General features: G+C 41.8%; 1 long non-coding RNA gene across 2 annotated transcripts in view; it reads right to left on the bottom strand.

The window, feature by feature from the left end:
• LOC134948699 (uncharacterized) overlaps window positions 1–19937 on the bottom strand; it is a 190189-nt gene that overhangs the window by 84521 nt on the left and 85731 nt on the right. Inside the window, exons 3-4 of one of the 2 annotated variants that reach the window (XR_010183006.1) lie at window positions 12788–12858; window positions 12264–12368 (exon numbers count right to left, since the gene is read on the bottom strand). This is a non-coding gene — a long non-coding RNA (uncharacterized LOC134948699). Of the gene's footprint in view, window positions 1–12263; window positions 12369–12400; window positions 12859–19937 lie in introns of those variants that run through there. The other variant, XR_010183005.1, reaches the window with a different exon arrangement.

Below are 19937 nucleotides of genomic sequence, written 5' to 3'. Positions count from 1 at the left end.
GTTTAATTTAATCCTGGCTCACAGACTCCCAATTAATAATGCATTCGTGTTTCAAATAAAAAACATTTTGTTATCTGTATACATCAATTTAAAAAAAAATGTTTTTTATTTATTACCTAGAAAATTAATAACAATTTATAATAAAAAATACCTGTGAAGATTTATAAAAAGACAGCTGCCCATTAAAAAATATCGGGCTAATTTCAAAATTAAAAATCAGTGTCTCATAGCCAGATATTACCACAAACAATCAATTAAACCTAATAATATTCCAAATACACTAAGACTGAGTCAAAAAAACATTCAATCGCTATTCCAATATTTAATCTCTATACTGGATTGCATCAAATAAAAATAGATCAAGAACAGAGCAAAAAAGAATAAAAATAAAAATAAATATATAAAAAAATAATGATTAGTTGTTTTTAATTATTATTCTTCTCCTAAAAAATAAAAAGCTCATTGCTTATATATGGATATAGAGATAGAACTGTATCCAAAAATGGATTTATCAACAAAATATGAATTGGGACCAGATATTGTACATAATAATATATATAACTAAAAAATGTATAAATTAATTTAATATTATATTATTAATAATAATGACAATACAATGAATGATCTACGAAGAAGACATATTTTCTTAAGCAGGTGAACCCTAGAGTCCACGCACACCACTCAAGATAGAAACAAAGGCTGAGACTAAGTCTCGAACCGTTAAATTCCTCTTGTCTAAAACCTAAATTGGTGAAGCTATAAAGATATTCCCTCAAGTTCAGTTTACACTGAAAATGTGATGTTGACCACGACCTACAATGGGGAAATGGAAGTGTGGGGGGGGGGGGGAATGATGGAGAAGGGGGGGATGGAGGGACCTATTCGCTGACCATATGTTTAGATGTTATTAAGGGGATGCGGTCAAGATGCCGCCGGACGGAATCCCGGCGGTCGAAATCCCGACGCCGGAATCCCGACCGCCACAATCCCGACATATTCTCCCTCCGTGGGTGTCCACGACACCCATAGAGGGAGAATATAATAGTGTGCCGAGCGTAGCGAGGCACCGTGCCGTAGCGTGGCGAGCGAAGCGATCCCGCAAGGGGCTGCGTTCCGCTCGCCACCCCTGTCGGGATTGTGTGGTCGGGATTCCGGCGTCGGTATTTCGACCGCCGGGATTCCGGCCGGCGGCATTTAGTACTGATCCCGTTATTAAGTTCTATAGTGTCATTGAGGCCTGCAGGGACCATGGTTCCAAGTTTATAGATCCAGAATGCCTCCTTGCGACAGAGCTTCTTAAACCTATCTACCCCTCTAACTGATGGGGGGATCTGTTCGATGGCTTGTACTTTCACGTCTTTGAGGATCCCCTTGTGACACGATTCAAAATGATGGGGTAAACTATGTGTTCTATTGCCTTTAATAAGGAATCTCCTATGCTCTAGAAACCGAACATTAAGTGTTCTTGTGGTGCGACCCACATACTGAATGCCGCACCCACAGGCAACCGCATAAATGACGTAACAGGACTGACAGTTGAGAAAGGATCCTAGTTCAAATATTTCTTTATTACTAAATGATGTGATGGTATTACAACAATGTGCTGCATGATCACAAGTATGGCACCTAGACTTGCCACACTTAAAAAAGCCTTTTGGTTTTGGATTTAGATCCAACCAATTCATCGCATTTGTTGTCTTGGTGGAATCGGGTCTAAGCATACTGGGTGCTAATTTGGAGTTTTGCCAACCTCTATATGGGGCGCTTCAAGGAGCGACACATTTGGGGTGGCGGACACGGGGCGAACTTGGTCTTCTTCGGGCGATACATAGATGATTTATTTATAATTTGGGATGGGGATTATACCACAGTCACAGATCTAATTCAGAGTTTTAATAATAATGAATTTAATTTGATATTTACACATAATGTAAGTGATACTTCTCTTAAATTTCTGGATATCACAGTAAAAGTGATTGATAATCAACTTCACACTGTCACGTTCACCAAGGATGTACATTGTAATAAGTATCTTCATTTTGATAGTTGCCATCACAAGAGCTGGAAGACCAACATACCAAAAGGCCAATTTATGCGAATTCGTAGGAATTGTTCCAACGATACGGATTACACTACACAGACAGAAGCCTTATTTGCATCCTTTCTAAAATAAGGGTACCCAAAAAACTTATTAGAAAAAGCACTTACAGAAGTAAACTTAATGGACAGAAAAGGACTCCTTGTGCCTAAGAAAAATAGGACAAAACATCTAGAAACTAATTCAAAACATTCTTTGATTTTTGTAACAAAATACAATACATCAGCTACTGAGATTAAACATATTATTAATAAAAATTATAGTTTATTGAAGCTTGACAAGTTTTTAACAAACGACATACGGGACTCACAGAAAGTTGTTTTTAGAAAGGCCGATAGTTTAAAATCCAAATTAGCACCCAGTTTGCTCAGACCCGATTCCACCAAGACAACAAATGCGATGAATTGGTTGGATCTAAATCCAAAACCAAAAGGCTTTTTTAAGTGTGGCAAGTCTAGGTGCCATACTTGTGATCATGCAGCACATCGTTGTAATATTTATTTATTAACAGTTTCTTATATAGCGCAGCATATTCCGTTGCGCTTTACAATTAGAACAACAGTAATAGAACAAAACTGGGTAAAAATAGACAGACAGAGGTAGGAACCATCACATCATTTAGTAATAAAGAAACATTTGAACTAGGATCCTTTCTCAACTGTCAGTCCTGTTACGTCATTTATGTGGTTGCCTGTGGGTGCGGCATTCAGTATGTGGGTCGCACCACAAGAACACTTAATGTTCGGTTTCTAGAGCATAGGAGATTCCTTATTAAAGGCAACAGAACACATAGTTTACCCCATCATTTTGAATCGTGTCACAAGGGGATCCTCAAAGACGTGAAAGTACAAGCCATCGAACAGATCCCCCCATCAGTTAGAGGGGGAGATAGGTTTAAGAAACTCTGTCGCAAGGAGGCATTCTGAATCTATAAACTTGGAACCATGGTCCCTGCAGGCCTCAATGACACTTTAGAATTTAATAACATCTAAACAAATGGTCAGCGAATAGGTCCCTCCATCCCCCCCTTCCCCATCATTCCCCCCCCCCTTTTTCCCCTCCCCCCCCCCTTCCATTTCCCCATTGTAGGTCGTGGTCAACATCACATTTTCAGTGTAAATTGAACTTGAGGCAATATCTTTATAGGTGCAGTAGCTTCACCAATTTAGGTTTTAGACAAGAGGAATTTAACGGTTCGAGACTTAGTCTCAGCCTTTGTTTCTATCTTGAGTGGTGTGTGTGGACTCTAGGGTTCACCTGCTTAAGAAAATATATGTCTTCTTCGTAGATCATTCATTGTATTGTCATTATTATTATTAATAATATAATATTAAATTAATTTATACATTTTTTAGTTATATATATTATTATGTACAATATCTGGTCCCAATTCATATTTTGTTGCTAAATCCATTTTTTGGATACAGTTCTATCTCTATCTCCATATATAAGCAATGAGCTTTTTATTTTTTAGGAGAAGAATAATAATTAAAAACAACTAATCATTAATTTTTTTTTCTATATTTATTTTTATTTTTATTATTTTTTGCTCTGTTCTTGATCTATTTTTATTTGATGCTATCCAGTATAGAGATTAAATATTGGAATAGCGATTGAATGGTTTTTTGACTCAGTCTTAGTGTATTTGGAATATTATTAGGTTTAATTGATTGTTTGTGGTAATATCTGGCTATGAGACACTTATTTTTAATTTTGAAATTAGCCCGATATTTGTTAATGGGCAGCTGTCTTTTTATAAATCTTCACAGGTATTTTTTATTATAAATTGTTATTAATTTTCTAGGTAATAAATAAAAAACATTTTTTTTTTTAAATTGATGTATACAGATAACAAAATGTTTTTTATTTGAAACACGAATGCATTATTAATTGGGAGTCTGTGAGCCAGGATTAAATTAAACAAGCAGACGTAGCTCTGATCCATCTGCTTGTTTGTTGGCTAATTGACAGCTGCACTAGAAATTAGGGAATGTAGGAGTATAAAAGAGCCCAAAGGTATTGGAGGCGGTACTTCTGAGGAAACAGCCCCGGTATTGAGGCTGAGAAACGCGTCAAGCATTCCGCCCGGCAATTTGCCCGTCATCCTGTTGACTATTTTCATTACAGCTGTCAATATCCAGCAGCACGTCCCGGACGGCTTTCATTGTTAAATTCACCACCCGGCACCTTGCACGGCACTCTGCAGACCGTCACAGAGACACAGGTCACAAGTTGTCTCTGACGGCTTCCCATCAATCACCGTGAGGGAGCGGTCGAGTTTCTATAACCACACCACGGGGAAAGTTTTTACAGTCACCCACAACTCCGGTCAGATCGTCCTTGGCTTCAGTGCTTGAAAGCGGGCAGCCGGCGCCCACAGTTATTATACAATCAACTGCACTGCTACAGTGGCTGGGGTAAGCATAACTAACAGACTGCCAAATAGCGTTTATGCTTAAAAGCTGTTATTGTGCTCCTTATAGCATATATAAAATATACTACCCCCTTGTTAAGCCTTTCAAGTTCTGCTTAACACCACCGGAGTCCAGGAGGTGATAACAGTCCCCGTTAATAACGGAGTGGATCACATAGCTGTGAAATTTGTCAACTTCCATATCATGGATGGACTTTTATATCTTTAAAAATATCCAACGGGCTCATATGTCCAGTTAACCCACGTGTGGAGTTTCATATAAAGAAGTTTGGTCAAATGCAGAGTGTTACAATATATCATCCCAAGCACAAATAGACACATTGTCTATAGGGGAAGTTTCTCCAGCGAGACATATTAAATTGCTACAGTGTTTTGTGCATGTTACTAATGTTTTTAGTTACAGGATGTTTATTCTTATCTTTTAATACATTGTGAATTTTTTAAATAAATAATAATATCGTTCATGACAGCGCTTCACTGTGTTTGTTATTCACTGTCTATAACCCATACATAGTAACATAGTAACATAGTATTTGAGGTTGAATAGAGGCAAATTGCCCATCGTGTTCAACCTGTTTTAAGTTGTGATGATTCTACATACTTGCTAAATAATGTTTTATGATGAGTTAGCTACTATAACTCATGTTACCCCCGGATTAACCACGTTGATATTCTAAGTATTATAACCTTGGATAGCTTTTTCATTTAGAAATTTATCCATTCCTTTTTTAAATCCAATTACGTAGTCCGCCATTACCACCTTCCCTGGCAGGGAATTCCACATCCTGATTGCCTTAACAGTGAAGAACCCTTTCCTCCGTTGTATTCGGAACTTTCTCTCCTCCAGTCACAGCGAGTGCCCATGTGTCCTAAACTGTGTTCTTTTAATAAATAATTCCTCTGATAACTCTTTGTATAGAGTTTGAAGATATTAATAATATCTCCTCTTAGGTGCCTCTTTTCTAGTGTATACATATTCAGCCTAGTAAGTATTTCCTTATAGTCCAGTCCTTCTAGGCCTTTAATCAATTTAGTAGCTCACCTTTGAACTTTTTCGAGTTCACTGATGTCTTTTTTATACAATGGTGCCCAAAACTGAACACAATATTCCAGGTGCGGACGTACCAATGCCTTATACAGTGGCATGATTACATCCGAGTCCCTTGTCTCAATTCCCCTTTTTATGCACGCTAGCACCTTACTTGCCTTCTTTACTGCGTTTTGACATTTTGTACGGTTATTAAGCCTATTATCATTGAATACCCCCAAATCTTTTTCAAACTCTGTTTCCCCTAGGCGTTCCCCGTTTAATATGTAGGATGCAAGTTTGTTTTTAGTCCCAAAATGTATAACCTTGCATTTGTCTGTATTGAACCTCATTTTCCATTTAAACGCCCAGAGTTTAGATAGATCATTCAGCAAGGACTCCACATCCAATTCTGAATTAATTACCTTACACAGTTTAGTATCATCTGCAAAGATTGACACTGTGCTTTCCAGGCCTATTTCTAGGTCATTGATAAATATGTTGAACAGTAGTGGTCCGAGTACGGACCCTTGTGGTATTCCGCTGACTACTGGGGACCAGGTTGAGGACTTCCCGTTAACCATTACTCGCTGTACCCTGCTATCCAACCAGCCGCTTATCCATGTGCAAATAGTTTTTCCTAGGCCAATCTCCTTTAATTTGATCATCAGTCTCCTGTGAGGAACTGTATCGAAGGCTTTTGCAAAATCTAGGAAGACAACATCCACTGCTTTTCCTTGATCAAGATTATTGCTCACTTCCTCGTAGAAGCTAATAAAGTTAGTCTGACATGACCTGTCCCTCACAAACCCATGCTGGTTCTTGCTAATAATCCTGGCGGACTTTAGATACTCCTGTATGACGTCCCTTAGAATTCCTTCCAATATTTTCCCCACATAAGATGTTAAACTAACTGGTCTGTAGTTTCCCGGAAGATTTTTGGATCCCTTTTTAAATAATGGCACTACCTCAGCTATACGCCAATCCTTCGGTACCATGCCTGATCTAATTGAACTATTGAAAATCAAGTATAGGGGTCGTGCTAGTTGTGAACTAAGCTCCATAAGAACCCTCGGGTGAAGTCCATCAGGACCAGGTGATTTATTAATCTTAATTTTGCTTAGTCTCTCCCGGACTACTTCTTCGCTTAAACAAGTATCTAACCATGAATCATTACTGTCACAATTGTTATGCTCTACTCCCACCATCAGTCCTTCACTGGTCAATACTGATGAAAAGAATTTGTTCAGTATTTCCACTTTTATTTCGTCATCATTTATTATTTCTCCTAATTCATCTTTTAATGGACCTATATTCTCCTTTTTTAACCTTTTACCGTTTATGTATTTAAAAAACTTTTTAGGATTGGTTTTACTCTCTATAGCAATTTGCTTTTCATTTTCCATATTAGCTGCTCTTATTGCTTTTTTGCAATTCTTATTACACTCCTTGTAATACTTGAAAGACTCCTCCTTTCCATTAGATTTAAATGCTTTGAAAGCCCGCTTTTTTTTTATCCATTTCTGCCTTAACCTTCTTGTTAAGCCACATCAGTTCGAGTTTAATACTCCTGCGTTTACTGCCCATGGGAATAAAGTTATGAATATTGCTATCCAGCAACCCTTTTAAAACATCCCACATTTCCGAAGTGTTCTTGTTATTAAACAGAACATCCCACTCTATGTCGTTAAATGCACATCTAAGCATACTGAAATTAGCCTTCCTAAAGTTAAAAGTTTTGGTTGAACCCCTGTAGCTATGTTTCCTGAAACTGATGTTGAATGTGATCATATAGTGATCACTGTTACCCAAAGTCTCCTCAACTTTAGTGTTTGATATAATGTCCACATTATTAGTAATTACTAGATCCAGGGTAGTTTTACCCCTATGAGGGAGAATCATATGAGATATTATTGTTGTTACATGTAATATTTCAGCGCAGCCTCATTTTGCCTAGTTTTACCCCTAGTTGGGTCCTCGACTAATTGAGACAAGTAGTGATCCCTAAACATATTTAAGAACCTGCTGCCCCTCGCTTTACAACATGAGTCGTTACTCCAGTTTATATCCGGGCAATTAAAATCCCCAATGACAAGGATGTCCCCCAATCCCGCAGCCATTTTGATTTGCTGCAATAGTTGTTCTTCCTCATGTATGCTAATGTCCGGCTGTTTGTAGCACGTGCCTATGACTAGTTTTTTTGCATCAATTCTCCCACTTGAGATTTCTACCCATAGTGACTCCACATTATCGCCAGTCTCCTCATAGATATCCTCCTTTAGGTATGGTTTAAGTGATGGTTTAGCATAAAGACATACATCTCCTCCTCTTTTGTTAGCACTGTCCCTCCTAAAAAGAGAATACCCCTCCAAGTTAGCAACCCAGTTGTGAGAGTTGTCCCACCATGTTTCCGTAATACCTATAATGTCATACTCAGCCTTTGATGCTAACAATTCCAATTCCCCCATTTTACCTGCTAGACTTCTTGCATTTGCAAGCATACATTTTAGTTTATCGGTTCCTTTATTTGTTTGTTTTCCTAAAGATTTCCAATCCTGGTTAACTAGTGCATCCGTAGAGTTACTGACACAGACTGTCCTTCTCGCTCCCTCTCCAACCCCACCGTACTTAGTATTGCCCACCTTACTTTTCTCTTTGGTCAAACCAATGTTCCCATCTAAAATCACCGTCCTGACATAAGTATTTTCCCTTAAGTCCCGTACAACATTTTCTATAGTCTGTAATGATGACACATAATTGTTACTATTTAATGCTTTAGCAATACCTTTCTTAACACCCTTAATAGAACCCATGTAAATACCCTTACAGCACTTTCCCTCCCCCCTTCTCCACCCCATTTATCTCACTACCACCATCCCTACTATACTCACTGCTGACCCATAGTTTCTAGCTAAACCCTCCCCCCCAGGCTCCTAGTTTAAAAGCTCCTCCAACCTACCCCCCAGCACCGCAGCCCCTTCCTCATTCAGGTGCAATCTGTCACAAGAAAAAAGATGGCGCCTAACAGAGAATTCCACCCAGTGTTCCAAGAACACAAACCCCTCTTTCCTACACCAGTCTGTGAGCCACACATTTACCTCCTTAATCTCCCTCTGTCTCCCTGGGCTAGCGCGTGGCACTGGTAATATTTCTGAGAAAATTACCTTAGATGTCCTTTTTTTTAGTTTCTGTCCTAAGTCCCTATAATCTTTCTTAAGGACATCCCACCTACCACTAACTTTGTCGTTGGTGCCAACGTGCACCAAGACCGCCGGGTCTTTCCGAGCCCCTCCCAACAATCTATCTACCCGGTCCGCGATGTGCCGTACCCGAGCACCCGAGAGACAACAGACTGTACTGCGATCACGGTCCTGGTAGCAGATTGCCCTATCTGCCTTCCTAATGATAAAGTCCCCTACCACCATCATCTGCCTGGGCGCCTCTCTAGCTTTCATCTCATCTGAGCCATGGTACTAATGTGGACCCCAGCATACTCTAGGACGTAAGAGAAAGCAATATTACAAATGTGGACTAGTCCATTGGTTCCACAAATGGCCTTGTTCTTGGAAAAAATGTATAACATCTTTAGGATGGACTGGGTAGAGGCGCAACAGGTAATAAATGGAGAAATGCTGGAAAGTTCATTGAGACATGGGAAAAGTTTATGAAGACCCTGTCACCTCCTATCCAAGAAAGAATTAAACAATGCTTCACAGAAATAATCTGGAATGAGGTAACTAGAAACTCGCCCTGCTCCACTACAATGAGAATCCATGTATAGCCATAGAAAATTATCTTACTCACATATCTGATGGTCTGGGCCACTGCCAACATGAAGTTAGGGTGACAGACAATGAGAGTTTGGCAGTTGTGCTAAAAACTTCAGTGAAGCAGTGGGAAATGGTACTCTATTAATATAGGAAGAAAATATGAAGTGTGTAATATGTAACAGGGAATCTCTGGGTAACATCAGCCTGTAAAGGTTACCCAGAGACCCCTGAGTGAGTCAGCCGACTAACCAATCAGATTAGGGGTGGGACTTCAAATGGTATAAATATACTTTTGGATTTTATGGAAGCACCACCTTTGAAAAAGACCTCCTGGTCGAAATGCGTCGGTTTGGTGCTTTGCAGAATTATCCAGGGACTGTCATTTGGGAACACCCGCCTCCTACACCTCTGGATAAGACTATCTTTTCCCGGGACTCTTAATATCAGCACCAGAGGTGTATGTATAGACAAGGATATAACATCAGTGATTCCCTGTTATTGAACTGGATATCTGTTTTTTTATGTTGGAATAAAAATACGTTGTATCTACCTTGAATATTGAATATTGTGGGAAAAGGACCATATTTGGCATCAAAGAAACCTTGATGTGCGGGCTTCAAAGACAAACAAAGTAAGCATTCATATGAGCACCTGATCTTGAAAAGATACCTTTACATAAAGTTTCCTTCTTACTTTCATGTAAGAAAAGTGAAAAGCCATTTTTTGGATTAATCACGTGCGGTGACCCTCTAAAACCTGCTATCAAAAACCAGTACCCCATAAAGAATATCTATCTATGTTGTAGGGAGTGGCGAATGTGTAAAGCAATTTTTGTAAAAGGTGTTACACAATATGATTTTTATTTCTTTGCATGTATTCCCATCTTTGTGTGATTGCCTGAGGAAAAACTTCATGGCTGCATATAACACGACTATTTGAACTCGTCTGAATAGGGGAGTATTATAGTTTATAGATTTTAAATGATTTTTACTATACCCTGCATTGTGTATCCACCTGTGGAGGGCAGAAATATTATTCTTCACAATACGTTAATACTTTTCATCAGGTAGTGTAGCACCTAACAATTTTTCTTAGCTGCTCCTCCCCTGCGCAATAGAGGTTTATTTCTCGTGTATACTTAGTCCATCTAGTCTGCCCTTAACACATGTACATGCACACACTTACACACTAGTATTATTTTTTTGTTGTGAGCCAAATAACCTACTAGTATATTTTTGAACTGTGGGTGAAAACCAGAGTTTACATAAGAAATGTAATAACCTGACATTTAATACATTTCTTCCTATGTGTGCTTTGTATCACTGTGTGTTATCCTGCCGGAGGCAGTCATTAGAAGATGGTTAGTCTGTGGCTATGTACTGAGGCTGTACTGAGGTAGGCTGTGACATTTAAATGATGTTCAATTGGTAATAAGGAACTAAGGGCCCAATTCAGCATGGAATCCCTTCTGCAGTGTGCCCCTGCACAAACAGTGAGATGCAACGGTATCTCACATATGCGAACGCCTCTGCCTGATTGACAGGCAGAGGTATTTGCGGGGTGGGCAGGGGCATCAACGCTACGTTTTATGGGCATCGACGCTGCATTGATAGACGCATGGTCTGGACAATGGAGGCTTGCGTGGACCTTTTTTATGGGGTGGGTTGTAGCAACTGCGTGATGTCACACACAGCTGCTGCGACCCGAAACATGGCAGAGGGCTACCCTTAACATGCAAACACTTCGCTGCTGAGCGAAGCGCTTGCATGTTAGCTGGGGTAAGGGCCCGGCATGCGGGGCATACTTGCCGTGTGCTGGGCGTACCCCTGCATCCTGGTGTAAAGGGTTGTAGTTGTGCAATTTTTTCGCACAACTTCAACTCATGCTGAAAAAGGCCCTAAATGTGTGCTAAGTAAGCATTTCCTATATCATTGCACTATCACCACCCAACTAAACTGTACATAGAAGCCAGATGGAATCCAAGGATTCATGTTGGTGTTCACATACGGTATGGCAGATCCATGGATCCATGTTCTTTATGACAAATATTTCCACACTACCCCGTGTTGGTCAGACTGTCTTTTGTTGACCTGTGTGATCTTCTGCTGCTGCAGTACATCCTCTTCAAGGTTTTATGTGCTATTGTTTCAGAGATGCTCTTCTACATACCACTGTTAAAATGCAAAGTTATTTTAATTACAATCACCTTCCTGTGTGCTAAAACCAGGCTGTCTGTTCTACCTCTAACCTCTCTTATTAACAAGTTGTTTTCGCACACATAACTGATGCTCACCAGATGTTTTTTGATTTGTGCTCCATTATCTATAACTGTAGAGACTACAGGGTTTGGATTTTTCCGCGGTTTGAAATTTGGATTTTAAATCCAAATTTCGGGTTTTGGATTGCAAAAATGACATGATTTCAACTGTTTTCATTGATTTTTACTGATTTTTATAAAGGATAATTGATTTTTTTAATTGATTTTTAAACCAAAACACACTGATGAAATAGAACCAAACCCCAAACACAGGGGTCCGCGCGCATCTTTTCTCCAAATCAGGCCATATGACTCAAATATTCCAAAACCAATGTAACAGCCAACATTCTGAATGTTATGGGTTATTTCCAATGGAAACAATTTATGACAAAAGGCACATAGATAATGCTTCTTGCACAAACTAGAGTGTTGAGACAGGAATGCCTCCAACATTGGATAAACCCACTTCCCACAATAAAATAACTAGCGGAAAGGAAAGCTATATTTTCTTTATTTTATCAATCTAATACCAATATCTTCTGTTACTAGTTTCCCCTACTGGCTAAGAAACTTACAAACTAGCTAATTGTCTTGAAATAAGTCTTATTTTTCTTGAGTGGCATATACATTGTTATTGCTGTGAAAGTGAATCTATTGCCCTAGCCCTGCTACAATACCTTTTCCGAAAACTCCTGGACTGTGGTCGTCATTCGCGGCCAAGTTATTTTTCACTGGCAGTATTTGGGATACATACCCAGAGGGAAAGCTAAGAGGGATGACCTCTGGAGTGGTAGAAAAGAGACAAAAGCTTTGCTTATTTTAGACAAATGAAATTAGGTTAATGATATTTTATACATTTTATCTTTAGGAGATTAAATGTTACAACAAATATTAGTGTTCCATCACTAATGTATTAAAATATTCAAATACTCCAATTAAATAAATTACACAATTTTGTAATCCAGACCATGGTAAGAGGAATATGAGATTACTGATGCTAGAGGTCCTTTATAAAGTACTATATATCCACTCTGCTACTTTGGCCCCACTGTGCATCTAATGTTTCACATGTGCACCTACATTTTTTCTACAGCACATATGTTTACAGAATAAGATGTTTGCTGAGGTTTAACAGACAAAGGGAAGAGGCTAGAGAGAAGGCACGGCTACTGAAGTACATGTGTGTGGGGATGGATCTCACTTGTCTTAAACCTTCGTGAATAACTTTCTCAAAATTCAGTGAGTGATGTCAAAGTTGTGGTGTCCAAAGATCTGTCAAAAAAGAAAGAGAGAAAAAAAAATTATTGTGTCTTGTGTATGGCAAAAACTGAATAATACCAATTTTATGAAGGAATCAGGCTTGGACAATCTTACACCATTTTCCATAGGCAGTTGCGTCATCAAAAAAGCAATGAGGTGTTCATAGTGATAGATACATGCAGGTCATTGATACCCAGGAGAAGATAACATAAGAGTCAACATTGTGTGTACCAATGTAAGATGAACGGCTTTACTCAAGATTGTTGTACAGAAAAAAATGAAAATGCAAGTGTACACTCTATGGGGTCTATTCATGAAGCAGTGAAAAGAGTGGAGAAGTGAGCCTGTGGAGAAGTTGCCCATGGCAAGCAATCAGCTGCTCTGTGTAATTGTAGAGTATGCAAATTATAAATGTTACTTCAATGCTGATTGGTTGCCATGGGCAACTTCTCTATTGGCTGACTTCTCCACCCTTTTCACTGCTTCATGAATAGACCCCTAAGTACTAAACACTGCTAATCAGAACGATTCTAATAAACTCTGCAATTTAACATAGAGTAAAATTGAAGTGCTTAGCATAATTTTGACCCCAAAAAATAGGCCCACCTACTATGACCAGGTGACCTCATCAGGTGTGTCCCTAATATTTCAAATGTTCAAGTTTGCGTGGGACCTCCCAGGCCAACACAACCCAACTGCCCCAACACTAGTGAGAAGTAGCAATTAAAGTGTCAAAAGGTGTTTACATAGATGATGTCACAACTGAGGGCTGGTGATGGTGACTGGGAGCCTTAGTTGTAGGGGCTGATGGGTACCGGAATCTGTGAGGAGCGAGTAGACTCCTAGACATATGCAAGGTAGCACTATTTAGAGCCCGAAGGTGTGACCACGACAACTGGAAATCTCTTTCAGTGATTTTATTAAATAAAAAGTCATATAACGTGCAAAAGAATAATAGAAAGTCACAAGTGGTAATTTGGTGCACAACTGGTTAAAACCAGTAGTCTGAAATGTGGAGGAAAGTTCTGTAAAGTAAAAATGAAGCTAGGGTTCGCTGGAAGATGAGAAATGAAGCTGGGGTTCGCAGGTAGATGAGAAATGAAGCTGGAGTGAGCTGGAAGTTGAGAAATGAAGGATGGCTACTGGAAAGCCAGAGTTCAGACACAGGTGAATCAGGGTAGACTGTAGAGGGTTAATCTCTGGAAAGTCGGGTTACACTGCAGAGTGTAATGACCAGGGAGTCAGGCTGAACTGCAGAATGGAATCACAGTTGAAAGTCTGTAGTGAAGCTTACAGACTAGAATCACTGAAGACAATGAAAGCACTGACAACTTCCCAGCTCAGGAACAGGATATTTATACCTGCTGGGAAGCAGGTATTGGCTGGGCAATTAACCAGAGTCCAGAGTGCAGCTGCTGGGTAATCAGGCTGAGAGCAGAGTGCAGCTGATAGGCTGAAAGGTAACGTGATCAGGAAAACATGGCTGCGCCCATGTTAGCTTTTGGAGGGAAAGTCTGTTTGTAACCTGCATGTGAAATTTAACCCTGATGCTGCAATCACAGTGAGGAGACCTGAGACAATGGGATGCAACGTGCTGCACGCAGACAGCACAGATGGAATCCGGGCTTGGAACGCTGGGACAGTCTCAGGAGGCATTTAGAAGGTAAGTATTGACAAGAAATTACCCGGATCCTGACAGCACCCCCCCCCCCCTTCCCTTTAGGAGTGGCCCCAGGACACTTCTTAGGTTTCTGAGGGAATCTTGTATGGAAATTCCGGACCAATTTTGGAGCATGGACATCTGATGCGTTCGTCCAAGAACGTTCCTCTGGACCATATCCCTTCCAATCAATCAGATACTGAAGATGACCATACCAGAGACGTGAATCCAGGATCTTGGCGACCTCATATTCAACACCTTGTTGAGTCTGGACCTTGGGAGCCGAGGGAAGCGCTGAATGAAAGCGATTCAGAACTACTGGTTTCAGGAGAGAGACATGGAATGTTCTAGGAATCTTCAGGAAAGGAGGTAGCTGAAGTCTGTAAGCCACTGGGTTGATGACTCAATCAATCAGGAAAGGCCCAATGTAGTGGTGAGCAAATTTCATGCTTGGGACCCTCAATCTTAGATTCTTTGTAGATAACCAAACATGATCACCAACCTTAAGAGCAGGAATTGCCCTACGCTTCTTATCCGCAATTTTCTTGTACCTGGAGGATGCTTTCAACAAAGCTGCTCGTACCTTCTTCCAGTTATTTGAAAATTGATGAAGAGTGATATCAGCTGCAGGCACCAATGTTGCTGGAAGTGGGTTAAATTCTGGAACTTTTGGGTGGAACCCATAGTTGGTGAAGAATGGCGTGGACAAAGATGAGGAATGGTATTAATTGTTGTGGCAAAATTCAGCCCATGGGAGGAGTTGAACCCAATCATCTTGGGAAGAGGAAACATAGATGCGGAGGAAGGCCTCCAAGTCCTGATTCACCCTCTCTCTGGTTTGAGGGTGATAAGCTGTAGAAAAGTTCAACTTGACTTGGAGAGCCTGGCAAAGACTTCGCCAGAACTTGGCCACAAACTCACACCTCTGTCGGAAATTATCTCCACAGGGAGACCGTGAAGTCTGAAGATTTCTTGGATGAAGTCTTGAGCCAACTTGGGGGCTGACGGAAGACCGGTGAGAGGAATGAAATGAGCCATCTTGGTGAACCGGTCAACTGCCACCTAGATGGTGTTGAATTTGTTACACTCTGGGAGATCCGTGACGAAATCCATCGATAGATGAGTCCATGGATGATTAGGAACAGACAAAGGAACCAATTGCCCAGCAGGTGACTGGCAGGGTACTTTGTGTTGGGCACATTTTGGGCAGGAGGCCACAAATTCAGCAATGTCCTTCGTTAGGGTCGGCCACCAGTATGATCTGGAAAGAAATTCTAAGGTCTTGTGTATGCCTGCGTGTCCGGCAAAGTGAGAGGAGTGTGCCCAATGCAAGAGCTTCCTTCTAAGAGCTGGTTTCATGAAACTTTTCCCTGACGGGGGCATAGAGTCCATCCTCACTGCGGAGAATGCCACTGGATCAATAATATAATGCTTGTCAGTAGACTCAGACTAATTTTCTTGCTCCCAGGAGAGGGAAAGGGCATCAGCCTTGCCATTCTGTGACCCTGGACAAAACTGTAGTTTGAAGTCAAATCTGGAAAAGAAAAGTGCCCACCTGGCTTGGCGAGGGTTAAGATATTGAGCGCCTTTTAGATACAGGAGATTCTTGTGATCTGTCATGATGGTGATGGTATGAGAAGCTCCTTCTAATAAGTATCTCCACTCTTCCAAAGCGAGCTTGATAGCCAAAAGTTCTTGGTCGCCAATAGCATAGTTACGCTTGGCAGGAGAGAACTTTCGTGAGAAGAAGCCACAGGGATGTAGATGACCGTCGTTAGCTCTTTGAGACAGGACTGCGCCCACTCCAACAGAAGAGGCATCCACCTCAAGGATGAAGGGCGAACTGGTATCTGGCTGTTTCAAAACCGGAGCAGAGACGAATCTTTGTTTTAACAAATGAAAGGCTTGGGTTGCTTCTTCTGACCATTTGGAAGGGTTGGCACCCTTTTTGGTAAGAGCAGTAACAGGTTCTACAATGGTGGAAAAGTCTTGAATAAATTTCCTGTAATAATTGGCAAACCCTAGGAATCTCTGGATGCCCTTGAGTGTTACAGGAATTAGTCAATCTTGGATTGCTTGAAGTTTCTCAGGTCTATCTTCAGACCGGAACCAGATACAATGTACCCTAGGAACTGGATGGATTTAACTTAAAAAACGCATTTCTCTCATTTGCAGTAAAGGCGGTTGGCCCGAAGATGGGACAGGACCTCCTTTACCCAGAACCAATGTTCCTCCAGGTCATTTGCAAAGATGAGAATGTCATCGAGATAGACTACCACGTGACGATAGAGAATATCCCTGAAGATCTCGTTCACGAAGTGCTGGAATACAGCTGGAGCATTGCTGAGCCCGAAAGGCATGATGAGGTACTCATAATGTCCATCACGAGTGTTAAAAGCGGTTTTCCACTCGTCACCCTTCCGGATTCGAATGAGGTTGTAGGCACCCCTCAAATCTAGCTTCGTGAATATGGTTGCTCCACTGACGCGGTCGAATAACTTGGTGATAAGCGGCAGAGGGTACCGTTTTTTCACCGTGATGTCATTGAGGCCTCGATAATCAATACATTGCCGCAGGCCGCCATCCTTCTTCTACACAAAGAAGAAGCCTGCGCCAGCCGGAGAGGAAAAAGGCCGGATAAATCCCTTTGCCAGATTTTCCTTAATGTATTCTTCCATAGAATGAGTCTCAGGCAACGACAAGGGATACGTGCGTCCTCGAGGTGGAGCCTTCCCCGGGATGAGATCGATAGGACAGTCCCATTCTCTATGAGGAGGAAGGATGTCCGCAGAGGATTTGCTGAAAATATCTGTGTAGTCTTGATAAGGCGGAGGTGGAACATCAGAAGACTTGGAGGAGGACGTGCAAATGGGAAGCACTTTAGACAAACAAGTCTCAGAGCAGGAGGGACCCCATGCCAGGATATGGGTAGCCCTCCAGTCAACTTGAGGATTGTGAAGACGGAGCCATGGGAGGCCCAGAACCACGGGATGAGTGGCCTTTGGAATCACTAGGAACTAAATCAGTTCTGAATGCAAGGCTCCTACCTTCAGATGGATTGGTAGAGTCTTGGACATAACTACTGCATTGGAAATCCTACTACCGTCCATGGCAGTCAAGGATATGGGAGATGCCAGTTGCTCAGTGGGTAGGGACTACTGCTTGACATATCTCTCAGTCATAAAGTTTCCGGCTGCCCCGGAGTCCAACAAGGCTATAAGATTCCTGGTACTCTGGCCCACTTGAAGCGAGACTGAAAGATTGCAATCACTAGAAGATGGAGAGTAGGACATTACTCCTAGCTGACCCTCTACTTGGCGGGCTAGGACTTGGAGTTTCCCGGGCGCTCAGGACAAGCGTTGATGACATGGGAAGGTGCAGCACAATACAGGCAGAGACATTTAGAGAGGTGTCTTCTTCGCTCTGCTCGAGTTAAACAAGAATGACCAATCTGCATTGGTTCGTCCTTAGGCAGTGATGGCTGACGAGGAGGAGTAGAGGTCTTTGAGGATGTTGACCTGCCTTGCTCATTAGCCCTTTCACGGAACCGTAGGTCAACTCTTGTGCAGAGCGATATGAGCTTGTTCAACTTGGAAGGTAAGTCTCTGGTAGCAAGCTCATCTTTAATACGTTCAGATAAACCTTGCCAGAAGGCTGCATAGAGAGCGTCATCGTTCCAGGAAATTTCGGAAGCCAAAGTCTGAAATTGAACTAAATACTGGCCGACAGTTCGTGTCCCCTAACGAAGCCGGAGGATTTCAGAAGAGGCAGATGTCACACGGCCTGACTCGTCGAAGATGCGCCTAAAAGTTGCCAAGAAGTCAGACTAGGAGGACAACAGATGATCTGATCTCTCCCATAGAGGTGATGCCCAGTCGAGGGCGGAGCCACTGAGAAGGGAGATAACCTAGGCAACTTTGATGCGGTCTGTGAGAAAACTGCCAGGCTGTAACTCGAAGTGAATCTCACACTGGTTTAGGAGTCCCCTGCAGGCTTTTGGAGACCTGTTGAACTTAGTAGGAGTCGGCAAGTGGAGACATGGAGCAGAGATGGGTATGGCAGGTGGGGACACCACCGTAGGTACTGCAGTCGACACACTGGATGCCCCTGACCCACGAAGGGTCACTTGAATTTCATCCAGCCGGGAGGAGAGGTCCTGGAGGCAGCGGATGACATGGCCTTGGGCGGCCTCCTGATGTTCAAGGCGGACCGCCAGTTCTTGTATAGGCCTCAACGCTTGGACTCATTCTCCGACCAGCTCCATTAGGTCAGTGCTTACTGTCACAACTGAGGGCTGGTGATGGTGACTGGGAGTATCAGTTGTAGGGGCTGATAGGTACCGGAATGTGGGAGGAGCGAGTAGACTCCTAGACAAATGCAAGGTAGCACTATGTAGAGCCTGAAGGTTTGACCACGACAACTGGAAATCTCTTTCAGTGATTTTATTAAATAAAAAGTCATATAACGTGCAAAAGAATAATAGAAAGTCACAAGTGGTAATTTGGTGCACAACTGGTTAAAACCAGTAGTCTGGAATGTGGAGGAAAGTTCTGTAAAGTAAAAATGAAGCTAGGGTTCGCTGGAAGATGAGAAATGAAGCTGGGGTTCACAGGTAGATGAGAAATGAAGCTGGAGTGAGCTGGAAGTTGAGAAATGAAGGATGGCTACTGGAAAGCCAGAGTTCAGACACAGGTGAATCAGGGTAGACTGTAGAGGGTTAATCTCTGGAGAGTCGAGTTACACTGCAGAGTGTAATGACCAGGGAGTCAGGCTGAGCTGCAGAATGGAATCACAGTTGAAAGTCTGTAGTGAAGCTTACAGACTAGAATCACTGAAGACAATGAAAGCACTGACAACTTCCCAGCCCAGGAACAGGATATTTATACCTGCTGGGAAGCAGGTATTGGCTGGGCAATTAACCAGAGTCCAGAGTGCAGCTGCTGGGTAATCAGGCTGAGAGCAGAGTGCAGCTGATAGGCTGAAAGGTAACATGTGATCAGGAAAACATGGCTGCGCTCATGTTAGCTTTTGGAGGGAAAGCCTGTTTGTAACCTGCATGTGAAATTTAACCCTGATGCTGCAATCACAGTGAGGAGACCTGAGACAATGGGATGCAACGTGCTGCACGCAGACAGCACAGATGGAATCCGGGCTTGGAACGCTGGGACAGTCTCAGGAGGCATTTAGAAGGTAAGTATTGACGAGAAATTACCCGGATCGTGACAGATGAGTGTTAATCATTTTTCTAATATGCCAGTATTATGGATGAGCTCGGGGTGTGGGATCCCCCTGGATTAGTGTGTTCAGGTTGCTTCTGGGACATCATATTGTAACACTTATTCTAGCACTTTTCAACACCTACTTTTTTTTAACTAATGTAACACTTTTTAAAACTCTAATTGTCACACTCTTAACACATAGCTGCTACATG

This window comes from Pseudophryne corroboree, chromosome 8 (genome assembly GCF_028390025.1).
Source record: "Pseudophryne corroboree isolate aPseCor3 chromosome 8, aPseCor3.hap2, whole genome shotgun sequence".
In the NCBI taxonomy this organism is placed as follows: Eukaryota; Metazoa; Chordata; class Amphibia; order Anura; family Myobatrachidae; genus Pseudophryne; species Pseudophryne corroboree.
Note: the sequence above shows the minus strand (reverse complement) of the source record. Positions and strands in the feature narration are given on the sequence as shown.